We start from the raw sequence: 13,303 nt of genomic DNA on the forward strand, positions 1-13,303 counted from the left end.
TGTCCTAGGCTCATCCTCACCCCTGCCATCTGTTCTGTGCTCATGCCCACCCTTTGTTATATGCCCTGGACTCACCGCCCCTGCCATGTGTCTCGGGCCCATTCCTACCCTTGCTACATGTCCCTGACTCACCCCCACCCTTGCCACATGCCCCAGGTTCACCCCCACTCTTGCCACATGTCTAGGGTTGCCACCTGTACGGGATTCACCCGGACAGTCCGGGTTTTGAATGCTATGTCCGGGTTTCATGGCAGCTGAGACCCAGACACATAGGGGTTGATTTACTAATCTTTTAAACACACCACGAACGTGTATACACCTCTGTAGTGTGTTCCCTCCCAGCATGATCTATGGGAGGAATCGAAACACCTTTGTAGTGTGTACACACCCAGCAGGTGTGTTGTGCAAAGCCCTGCAATGAATTGCAAGGTAATGTGGTGTAAATTAGCTCTATGTTGTGTTGCTTGCGTTGATGAATGCAGGAATGTAAATGCATGAGCTAACCATTTTTGTCTAAACTGTGAAGCAGCATTATATATGCATCATGTGCATGATTTTTCCATATATGGCATTAGTGGAAATATGCTTTTAGAGACTTTTTGGTTGATAAATACGTTTTGCTGTGTGAAAATCACACACACCTGGTGCGTGCGTGTGTTTAGGTTAGTAAATCACCCATAATGTCAGGCAGACAGGGGCAACCAAAATGGAACACAGATAAACATTCTTTCTGCACAGAGAACCCTGCCTAAGAATGTTGACCACTGTAAGCCTGCATTCACACCTGAGCCACAAGAAATAACCGCGTTTTCAGCGTGTTTGTGCACATTTTGACGTACAAGAACGCACTTTTTTTGTCTTTTTAGCACAGAGATTTTTCAGCTGCTACATTGGGAGATATCCAATGAAAAGTGGTCCCAGATGTGACATCAGTTACTGTTCCTACGGAGGAGGAGAGTGTTCCTACAATTCTGGATACCTCTGCACTGCGAATATGATTGATCGACATAGGTTGCGCTGCATGTCAGTGGCTGCTTCTAGAGCTGGAGGAGGAGAGAAAGCAGAGACGTAGGTTCTGGGTCCACCCAGTGATTATGCTCACCTTTGGAATTTTTGGTGGAAACTCGCCCAAAGGGCCACAACTTCTGGCAAATGCGGTGCCAAGCTGATGTGCAGTGTTTGTGGTGCTGGTCACAGGTCATCTTTCTTCCCTCACCAGTCGAATAAAAGTCTCACTTTCACAGCATAGGAGAGCGCTGTCCTCCATGATGGCCACAATGCATGTGAGGAAAGGGGGACGGCCCACCACTGAAATCTATGGGGCCAGAATCTGCCAAAAAGAAGCTCATGTACTTTTTACAAGCGATGGACGTTTTGCTACAGTCGACAAGACGCTCAGATGTGACCATGACCATTTAAATTAATGGGGGGGGGGGGGGGTGGGGGGGGTGGTGGGTGTGGAGCGTTTTTATTAGCAGAAAAGGTGCTACAAAACGCTCAATGTGAATGAGGGCTCAATGCACAAATGCGTGCCTTCTGCTCGCGAATTCTTCATGGCCTCCATGAGCAGAGGTGAGGTGAGGGGCTCTCTTTTGCCTGAATATATTTGCACTGGGTGTGAGGTATGAAATTATGTTTAAAGTAGGCAACTGAGTCAATCAACTTCTCACTTCAAAATTGCTTTCTGTATCCTATGGGGAAGCGGCTGTGCGCTGTTCCCACTCCTAATGAGAAACAGCCCCTCTCCGAACGCCTTCAGAGGGCCAGAGTTCATGAATCTCCCTCATAAATACAGAATCCTAAGAACCGTTCTGAGGGATCCCCTGGGCCCAACGCTGCAATGTGATGGCAGGAAGTGCTTGACGTCTCTGTCTCTTCGCTGCTTATAAAGCTGGTAGCGTCTGACATTGTGAGATTTACAGCACTTGGGGACCAGTAACCAACAATTTGTTCAATTTCTAAAGCAGGCCTGCCTCCTGTCTGTCCGCCTTTCCTGCGGTTTATATAACAGCAGAGGCGACAATTGGGCAAGCTGTGACTCACAGACCTCCGAGATTGATTTTCTACCGAAAATAGCACTTTTGGCAAAATGCCGAAAGTGCCATGACGGCCGAAAATTCAGTGCATCCCAGCTTCTCTCCTCCCCGCTGGGCACTGGTCTATGTGCCTTCTGATGCAGCAGCTGGCACCCAGCGGGGAGGGGAGGTTTCAGGATGCTGAGTGGTGGGGGAGGAGAGTGCTGTCAGCGTTGCAGGAGGCTGAGCCCTACTCCCGCACCACCTGGCTCAGCCTCCTGCATCAGGACGGAGAGCGGTGATTGGAGAAGAGATCTGTGATGTCACAGGAGGCAGAGCTCTCTGCCCGCTCTGCTCTGCCTCCAGTGACAGCCGATTCAGGATGTAAAGCAGAGTACAAACAATGATCGCTAAATGTTTGTAAATAACTGGACATAGTGTGAGTTACTATGTACCAGTTATGAATGAATAGGAAGTTATCTACATCACATCCTGTTCATTCATGATTGTGGACATAGTAACTCACACTATATCCACAATGTATGAATGAACAGGAACACTCATTATAGAGGCTTCCTGTTCATTCAGTGCTGGGGCTGCAGAAAAAAAGAAATTTAGGACTCTGTGTCCTCAATCTCTTATTCATTTTGAAAGGGAAGTATAAAGAGTCTTCAGACCCCTGATATTTACCCAGAGCTCCCGACAGTAAAGTAGAAAAAAGATAGGTAGGAAAAAAAGTCATTTTTGATTTCGGTTTCAAAATTCCATTTCAGGTGCATTGCCAATATCAATATAGAGAGAGAGAAGCCGATTGGTTGCCACAGGCAACTGCTCCAGATTTTGTCTGCTCCAGTTTTCATGAATTCCCCCAATTGTATTTTCAAGTTCAGATATGAACACATCCATCTCCACCATTAAAATGTTTAACGGATTCCTGGAAGTATCAATATTTTGGTTTAGCAATAAATAACCTAACAAGGGTCTGACCCCAAATTCGCTGTATCCAATGCTAAAAATAACAGTTTTGGTTTTAGATAGACTCATTAAAGTGACACTACACTCAGGAGTTAAAACTTAAAAATGTATTCAAGTTTCTCAACTATTAACAAAAATGTATCTTATTTGTGTGTCACTCGGCTGTAGATCCTCCAATCATCTCTGAATTGGTGCTGACACTGTCCTTCCCTCGGGAGGGGGGCTTCTTTTGTTCCCCATGGTCCCTGTGTGTGTTGTAAAGTAGTCACCTCTCCAAGTTCACTTCCATGATAGACTACAATCTCAATACAAATGAGTAAACTAAACATGAGATTATAGTCTATCACAGGAGTGAGCTTGGAGCGGTGACTACTTTACAACACACACAGGGACCATGGAGAACAAAAGAAGCCCCCCTCCGGAAGGAAGGACAGTTTCAGCACCCACTCAGAGATGATTGGAGGATCTACAGCCGAGTGATACACAAATAAGATACATTTTTGTTAATAGGTAAGGTACTTGAATGACTTTTTAAGAATTAAAGGAGAACTGTATTAAACTGGGGATGTATTGCAGGGACAAGTCTATAATTTTGCCACTTTATAGATCATTGGTTCGACCTCATCTGGAGTACGCGGTCCAGTTCTGGTCACCAGTACTAAGAAAAGATGTCCTTGAGTTGGAAAAAGTCCAGCGGAGGGCAACCAAACTAATTAGGGGTATGGAGGACCAGAGCTACGAGACAAGGCTACTAAATTTAAACATGTTCACATTGGAGGTGAGGAGATTAAGGGGGGATATGATCTCCATGTACAAAATGTTCAATGGTGGCAGCAACATTAGCGATAAACTGTTTAAAATTAACTCCGTTACAAAAACTAGAGGCCACCACCTAAAATTGGTGGAAAAAAAATTCCAGCACAAGGGGCGAAGGGGGTTCTTCACAGTAAGATCAGTTAGGGTCTGGAACTCACTGCCACAGACAGTGATTTCAGCAAAGAATGTGGAATTGTTCAAGAAACTTTTGGACGATTTCTTAAGGGACCGTAATATACAGGGGTACGGGTACTCCTAGAATGAGATCCTAATAGGTTGGACTTGATGGACTAATGTCTTTATTCAACCTCAAATACTATGTAACTATGTAACTATGAGGTGAGCGCTTTTCACTCACCTCATAGTTCTAGCCGACCTGTGACAATGAGACTGTCACAGGTCGGTTCAGTAGATCGGGAGGTGAGCGAACACATACTGGCGTTCGCTCACCTCTCGATCCTGTCACGGCTCTCTGCCGTGACAGGGGAGGGGCTGGATTCCCCCCTCCGATCCGCCAGCGCTGACTGGCAGAACGGACGGGGGAGGGGACGGGTACAGCTGGCTCTGCCTCTAGATAGGCAGAGCCAGCTGTCAGTCACGCAGCTGGGCGGATCCCGGCACAATTGTCGGGATCCGCTTCAGCTGCGGCCTCTCAGTATACCCCGAGGGTGACGGGAGGACACTAGTTTGTGTCCTCCCGTTACCCTAAGGAGAGCTATGGGGAAAAGCCTTAACCCCATAGTTCTCCTTTAACTCCTGAGATTAGTGTCACTTTAAGAATATTCCAATTTGAGCAATTGTTAAATAGTACGTCACTAAATGAATTATACAGGCCAATGGGGATGCCTGTTGGCAGTGGTATACAGACCAGAGCTGTGTACCTGTTCCATTGGCGATCAGTTTGGTTGTTGCTGAATACATCAACACCGCGACATACTAAAACAATTGTAACTGTTTTTCCCTTTTAAAAGCAGCGTAACACCGACTGTCTATCCTGTCTAGTCAGCTTGTGAAAAGACACTTTATCAGAGACACTTCCCACTGATACTGCATCCACCAGACTGTGTTTATGTCCACCAAGACTCATGTAGCCGATGACTCACAGTCTGCATATAACAAGGACGAGGTATTTGTAACCATCTGAGTGAGGTCATGGACACAAATATATAACTATATACTTTAAAGGGCCAGTACCCAAAGGTTTTATTTCAGTATTTGGTAGCATGCCGGAGAGTTCAATCATCGAACAGTTTCTTTTGTCTCTCTGGCAATGTTTGCATCTCCACCTGAGCTTTGACGTCTGCTTATGGGTCAGTCACAGGGGAATGTTGCCCTCTTCCAGTTGGATTCTTAATGTATTTTATTCTGTGAAGAATAAAGTAAATAACCTGGAAATGAAGTACAAAAGGCAGCCATGGGGATAACTTCATTGGGATAACTTCATTCAAGACTTCTCCCACTCAATACTAGGGATGCACCAATACTGATACTAGAATTGTTGCCGATACCGAGTATTTGAGCGAGTACGACTACTGGCCCAAATGTATTTATCCTGATACCAGAACTTCCAGTCAGAGGAAGATTTCCTTTGAACGGCAGTGCCGCGAGGGGACATGGAGCCAGCTTCACGGCCAATTAGAAGGCAAGGAGGCCGCGGGTAATGACTCGCGGCCCGGCTTCATGATTGGCCAGGAAGCCGGCTCCATGATGTTTGACCAGCTCCATGCTGATTGGCTGGGAAGCCAGCTTCCCGGCCAATCAGCATCGAGCCAGCCAAACAGCATCGAGTCAGCTTCCTGGCCAATCAGGAAGGTCGGGCAGTGGGTAATGCCCCGCCTCCCTGATTGGCCGGAAAGCCAACTCTATGCTGATTTGCTGGGAAGGCGTTTGTTGGCCAATCAGCATTGAGCCAGCCAAACAGGCCCTTGATGCTGATTGGCTGGAAAGCCGGCTGCCCGGCCAATCAGTATGGAGCCGGCTAAACAGCATGGAGTCTGCTTCCCGGGCCAATCAGGAGGCAAGCAGTGGGTAATGATCTGCCTGCCGTCTTCCTGATTGGCCAGAAAGCTGGCTCCATGTTGATTGGCTGGGATGCTGGCTTCCCGGCCAATCAGCATGGAGCTGGCCAAACAGCATGGAGCCGGCTTCCCGGGCAATCAAGAAGCCAGATGGTGAGTAATGACACGCCGCCCAGCTTCCTGATTGCCCGGGAAGCTGGCTCCATGCTACCGGAACTACCGGTATGGGTACTCGGTATCGACGAGAACCGAAAGATAAATATCGGTACTTGCACTCCATACCGAAAAACCAGTATGGGTGCAGTCCCTACTCAGTAAATCATAAAATGTCATAAAATTGACCTACGGGTGCAACCATAACCACATGCTGCCAATCCCCTGCGGGCAGCTGGAGGGCGCTACGTTATGGCAGAGCCCTCTAGAACACACGCAGCATCTGATAACTGGACCACGTTCACTTCTGGGCAGCCTGGGGTCATACCGATACTCCCAAAGATGCCAGAAAGAATTTGTAGCACTCCGTTGATGGACGGCAGCATCTTCTTGCCCACCAAATGATTTCAACAGATGAACGGCGAGACCAATAACAGGTCTGGTTACCATGCCTAACCTCTGATGTAAGCGGGCCCGCAGACAAGTCAGTAACATGAGTTAGTAGTGGCATAAAGTGTATTTCTGTAAAAATGTCAAACAATTCTCTATATATTCTATGAAGAAATTCTGCTAAAACCTTCTTAGAGAAACTTACAATTGAAGCAGATGTAAACTCAATCCCTAAAATCTCACATAAGCTTTAATGTGTTAATGTCATTTCAAAATTAATTTCCAATCTGCAGCTTTCTTTAAAAACATTTATAAATCTCCAGCTTTCATGAAAAACAACTGGCAATCCTGCTCTATTGGTCCTTGTTCAGGCACTTCCTGGGTGACAACGCTCCATCCATGTCTCCCAATTCCGGCCCTGCGTTTTCACCCTGTCACACGTCCTTTCGAGCTGTTTTAACATACATTATGCCATCAGTGGAGGCAGCCATCACTGAAGTACATGTAGGCAGGAAGTGACAGCAAAGGGGATGGCCAGTAGTGATGGGCTCGGGCGTGTTCGCAGCTCCAGGTGCCGAGCCCGCCAGGAAGCTGACAGTGCCAATCACAGGCACTAAGACATTTCCCGATCTCTGCAGCTGCAGTACCTGTGATTGGCGCTGCGTGCTGTCAGCTTCCTGGCGTGCTCGGCACGTGGAGCTGCGAACACGCCCGAGCCCCATCACTAATGGCACTGGAATGCAACAAAGGATGATAAAAAGGTAAAAACTAGTATTCTATTAAACGCAATTGCTTATGACTGTGCAATGCTTTAGCAAACTGTGGGAGACACCGAAGATTGACACCCCCAGAAGTGTCAGATTCCTCCTATATGGAGTGGTGTTTGGTGGTGCAATGGCAGGAGAGGTCAGTCTTCACTTTTTGTTTTACAGAGACAGTTTTTATTTGTAATTTGAGATTGCTGACAGGGTCCCTTTAAGATTGTTTGCAATAGGGTAATGCACGTGGCATGCTTTAAATGAACATTATCTACTCTTCAAAGCACATCTGTGGGCAAATTTAAAGCTGAACTCTGGGGTAAAACAATAAAACCCTTGCAGTGCCACCCCCCCCCCAGTTAAGTCTAGGGATAGAGGAATAAGCTGTAATATTACCTTGTACCTTGCTCTGACAGGCTTACAGCGCTCACCTCTTCTCTGTGAGGCTCCAGGTTGTGGGCCGGCCATCGTCGTCCTCACATACAATGCAGGACTACTGGACCTGCGTTGTATGTGATGATGTCATGGTGAGACGGCTGGCCAGAGCGCCTTAAGGTGCCCATTTCCTGGCTAAATTTAAGCCGGTTTTTAATGTACCGGCCGAAATTTTCATGGCTGATTGTGCAATCAGAGCCGGCAGCCAACGAGCTGCCCGTTCCGATCAGGTATTCTCCACTGTTTACATTGTATTATGGTACCTGTCATAATGTAAACAGTGGACATTCTTTCGATCGACACGCTGTTTGTGTTGATGGAGGAATCCCGCGGGTTGAACAAAAAAAAATTGACAGGTGTATGGCCGGCTTTAGGGAAGAGGCTTTGAGGACCGGCTGCACAGCATGGAGGAAGCCAAAGCCAGGAATAATGTAAAGCTCTTGTTCACATCTATGCAATGTAGGAGTGTTTGCAATGCTGCACCACATGATCCTGCATTACATATTGCAATGATAGGTGCCATTATTTCTCAATGGCACCCCAGTGCACTTAGCCATCGCATGACACTTCCTTCAGTGCAATTCAGGGGCGGTATTCAGCTCATTCAAATTAATAAGCTGCCTACAGCAGCGCACCACAATGCACCCCACAGCACCTCTGCGATGTCGCATTGCAGAGTTATGAATGATGGCTTAGTAGTACACCCTATTCCCTTAGTATTACACCCTATTCCTCTACTCCTAGACCTAAAGAGCATTTAACTCTTACAGTGCCAGGGGGGAAGTCCACTGCAAGGCTATAGCACTCTTTACTTACTTGAGTCATGTGATCCATCATGCACCCCTTCCAGGTGTGGGGACTGGAGATCCATTGCTGCAATCCGTGTCCACCACCGACTGGTCCCCTTGTTGTGATATCATGATCCAGGACACTGTGCAAAATTGCAGCAGGCTGCAGAGTGCTGGAACGCAAAACATTATAGCACCTGACCCTTCAAATTCTGAGCAGCAGTGTGGCGCTGGGCAGGACCACTCATTGAAGATCCCAGGAGCAGGTTGCACTCATGGGGATGGGGGTTTACTTCAAGGACTAAGAGTAAAGTTGTCTTTATGTCTTCCCCACTCCATCTAAAACGAAAAAATAGTTTAGTCATGCTTTAACATCAGGTACAGGAGGGTCATTACATATTAGCAGGCTGTGATCCTGATACTACAATTTGGGGGAAGGGGTCCACCTCCATCAGGTCTGGGAAGAATTTGGCTTCCTAGCTCTGGTGGGACTACACATCTCAGCATGTCTGGACAGCTCTGAGCTCTGTTAGGGATGCTGCATTTGGTATCTCCATGGCAGCCGCAGGTACACAGTGCTTTCGGTGCAGTGATTAAGCCCCGCCCCCCAGTGTACCCAAGCCCTTTCCCAGTACGGTGGTTGTCAAGGTGACGCCGGCGGAAGTGCGTCAGAATCGGGACGCGGAAACGCGGGAAATTTGCGAAACGATCTTGGAGAAGTGAGAGCGGAGCGGGAGGTGAGAGTCCGGGGGACAAGGACCAGCATGAACGGACAGAGATAGCTCATCCGTTACGGGCCTTCCACTGTGTCTGTCCGGCTCTATACTAACTCTTGTAATTCTTCCATATGTGACACGTATAGCCTGCCTGTATGCTGGCTCTTGTAGTTCCTCCATATCTGACATGTATAGGCTACCTATATTCTGGCTCTTGTAGTTCCTCCATATCTGACATAAAGACCTGGCATACAAGAAGCTCTTACCTGTCCAATATGGAGGAGCTACAAATCCCAGCAATCCCCCAATATACAGGTTAATAAAATGGCAGCTACAATATATGGGTAACAGGCAAGCTAGTAACTGGCAGAAATGTATAAACAGGTCAGTGTCTGTGTTTCCTGTGTGCTGGGGATTGTAGTTCCTCCATAGCTGATTGTTCTGAGTGGTGTGCTGGGATTTGTAGTTCCTCCATATCTCATTGTTCTGAGTGGTGTGCTGGGGATTGTAGTTCCTCCATATCTGATAGTTCTAAGTGTCTGGTGTGCTGGGATTTGTAGTTCCTCCATATCTGATGGCTCTGGGTTTCCAGTGCGCTGGGATCTGTAGTTCCTCCATATCTGATAGTTCTGGGCGTTTTGTGTGCTGGGATTTGTAGTTCCTCCATATCTGGTCTGGTGTGCTGGGAATTGTAGTTCATACTGCTAACATATTTTCTAAATGTAACAATTAGAAACTCCTTTCTTTGGGGTTTTATTTTTTGGAGTCAGGTCATGTGATCATTTTCTTCTTCCACTGCACGGTGTGTGGGCGGAGCTAAGCGGCAGCATGTCACATGTCTCTGATGTTGGTGCTATTAATACTTCGTGCTCTTTGCCTGGGGCCATAGGCAGCAGTATGGAGAACGCGGTCATGTGACTTCATTGGTATAATAAAGAAAAATCGTACATATTTTAATGCGGATCTTCCAAAGAATCCTGATCAGTGTGTCTGGGGGTCCGTCAGGTAGGCGGTCTGGACGATACAGAATGGAATAGTAACAGTCTATGACCAGCCGAACCGTCACCGAGTGTTCACAATTTACACCATGGCGGTGACCTGCATTATTCTTGTGCTGCAAAAGTCCGGTCAGTGCGCACCGTGTGAGAGAATCAGAAGAGGAGAATCATCCACACAATCCGAGACATGAAACATTAAGGCCTCATTCACACACAACGCAAGCAAAATTGTATATTGCAAATATACGCGCGTCTATACGTGAATATACGAGCGTATGTGCCTATATGCGTGCACTATTTGCATTCCCAGAATGCATCATTCCTAATGGGATTTTATACGCGAGTATACAGTATTCAAATGTATATTTTATATGCGAGTATACACACGCAAACATGCGTATGCGCGTGAAATACGCCGCCCGGACGCATCTCGGTTCCATTCTGTTTGTGCGCATATATACATCTCCATACGCGGCTATGTGTATGGCGCCATTTATTTGCATATGGTACAATACGCACGTACGCGCGGCAGTGTGAATGAGGCCTTACTGTCACATTCTGATTTATTATGACTTGTTTTTTCTACTTCTTTCGTCTCTTGAACACGGTCATGTTTATTGTTATACAAACCCAAACTGTAAATATATCATCTTGGGAGATGTCCAGTGTGTAAAGTGACACTAAACTCAGGAGTTAAATACTAAAAATACATTCAAGTACCTGAACTATTAATAATAATGTATCTTATTTGTGTATCACTCGGCTGCAGATCCTCCAATCATCTCTGAATTGGTGGTGACACTGTCCTTCTCTCGGGAGGGGGGCTACTTTTGTTCCCCATGGTCCCTGTGTGTGTTGTAAAGTGGTTACTGCTCCAAGCTCGCTCCTGGGATGGACTACAATCTCAGGTTTAGTTTACTCATTTGTATAGAGCTTGTAGTCCATCATGGAAGTGAACTTGGAGAGGTGACTACTTTACAGCACACACAGGGACCATGGGGAACAAAAGTAGCCCCCCTCCAGAAGGAAGGACAGTGTCAGCACCAACTCAGAGATGATTGGAGGATCTACAGCCGAGTGATACACAAATAAGATAGATTATTATTAATAGTTCAGGTACTTGAATGTATTTTTAGTATTTAACTCCTGAGTTTAGTGTCACTTTACACACTGGACATCTCCCAAGATGATATATTTACAGTTTGGGTTTGTATAACAATAAACATGACCGTGTTCAAGAGACGAAAGAAGTAGAAAAAACAAGTCATAATAAATCAGAATGTGACAGTAAGGCCTCATTCACACTGCCGCGCGTACGTGCGTATTGTACCATATGCAAATAAATGGCGCCATACACATAGCCGTCATACACATCACGCCATACACATCACGAGGTGATGAGGGAGCATGAAGCCAGCTTCCCGGCCAATCAGGAAGCTGGCAGCAAGTCATTACACGCTGCCTGGCTTCCTGATTGGCCGAGAAGCCGACTCCATGCTCCCTTGTGACAAGTGACGAGGGAGCATGGAGCTGGATTCCCGGCCAATCAGGAACCTGGGCAGTGTGTAATGACTCGCTGCCGGCTTCCTGATACAGGAAGTATCGGGCTGAGTACTCGCCCAAATACTCGGTATCGGTGCATCCCTAGTTAAATCTTAAAAATACATTCAAGGACCTGAACTATTAAAGGAGAACTATGGGCTTAAGTCTTTTCCCCATAGTTCTCCTTAGGGTAACGGGAGGACACAAACTAGCGTCCTCCCGCCCACTCTAGGCTCAGTATACCGCCTAGTACCGCCATTACACTGCGCTCTGCTTCCTGATTGGCCAGAAAGCCGGCTCCATGCTTTCTCGTCACCTAGTGACGAGAAGCATGGAGACGGCTTCCCTGCTAATCGGGAAGCCGGGTGGCGAGTCTTTACACGCCGTCTGGTTCTTTAATAGGACTTCTGGTATCGGTACTCGATACTGAAAAACCGGTATCAGTGCATCTCTAGTTTTAACTCCTGAGTTTAGTGTCACTTTAAAACAACACCAAAGCCAAAACAGTAGGTGAGATGTATGTCCTGAAATCCCACAATGTCCGGTGGGTTTTCGGTGTCTCCATTATAATACGAGGACACACGTTATACTGTTTTCTTAGTGGTTCTAATTGGCTGATTTACTTTTTTTTAAAGCTTTATGTGATTAATATGTATGAGCTCTATAAATATCCATTGGAGTTAGGAGCTTAGATACACACAGGCATGTATGAGCTCTATAAATATCCATTGGAGTTAGGAGCTTAGATACACACAGGCATGTATGAGCTCTATAAATATCCACTGGAGTAAGGAGCTTAGATACACACACACAGGCATGTATGAGCTCTATAAATACTGGAGTTAGGAGCTTAGGTACACACAGGCATGTATGAGCTCTATAAATACTGGAGTTAGGGGCTTAGATACACACAGGCATGTATGATCTCTATAAATATCCATTGGAGTTAGGAGCTTAGATACACACACACAGGCATGTATGATCTCTATAAATATCCATTGGAGTTAGGAGCTTAGATACACACAGGCATGTATGACCTCTATAAATACTGGAGTTAGGGGCTTAGATACACACAGGCATGTATGACCTCTATAAATACTGGAGTTAGGGGCTTAGATACACACAGGCATGTATGATCTCTATAAATACTGGAGTTAGGGGCTTAGATACACACAGGCATGTATGATCTCTATAAATACTGGAGTTAGGGGCTTAGATACACACAGGCATGTATGACCTCTATAAATACTGGAGTTAGGGGCTTAGATACACACAGGCATGTATGATCTCTATAAATACTGGAGTTAGGAGCTTAGATACACACAGGCATGGGTCAAGTAGTCAAGTTCTTCTTACACTGTGTACATAGTCATAGGATACCTAAGTGTTTTAACTTGTTTTGCGTGTTCTTCTCCAGTATCTGTATAGCCACTAGCTGGTATCATACTCGGCTTTGTAAAGTACCAAGCTGCCTCTTTCCTGGGATATGTAGTGCTACTGTACATGAGGCTTTAAATTCAGTGCAGACTAGCTGAAAGTAAACAATGCAATGTTTACAGTGAACCTGTGTTAACAGTTCTTGAAATACAAGGAAAGAACCTACAGTGGTAAGAGTCTATATTTGCAGAGTTGCTCGGTACCCCTGTATATATATGTGTGTGTGTGTGTGTGTGTGTGTGTGTGTATATATATATATATA

At 46.1% G+C, this 13,303-nt stretch overlaps 1 protein-coding gene across 1 annotated transcript in view; it reads left to right on the forward strand.

The window, feature by feature from the left end:
* The first annotated feature begins 953 nt into the window (after nt 1–953).
* LOC108796175 overlaps nt 954–13,303 on the forward strand; it is a 47,934-nt gene continuing 35,584 nt past the window's right edge. The window contains exons 1-2 of the mRNA XM_018567614.1: nt 954–959; nt 9,069–9,085. The gene's annotated coding sequence lies outside the window, so the exon portion shown is untranslated. The remainder of the gene's footprint in view (nt 960–9,068; nt 9,086–13,303) is intronic.

This window comes from Nanorana parkeri, unplaced genomic scaffold (genome assembly GCF_000935625.1).
Source record: "Nanorana parkeri isolate BGI_ZX_2015 unplaced genomic scaffold, ASM93562v1 scaffold1075, whole genome shotgun sequence".
NCBI classification, from domain to species: Eukaryota; Metazoa; Chordata; class Amphibia; order Anura; family Dicroglossidae; genus Nanorana; species Nanorana parkeri.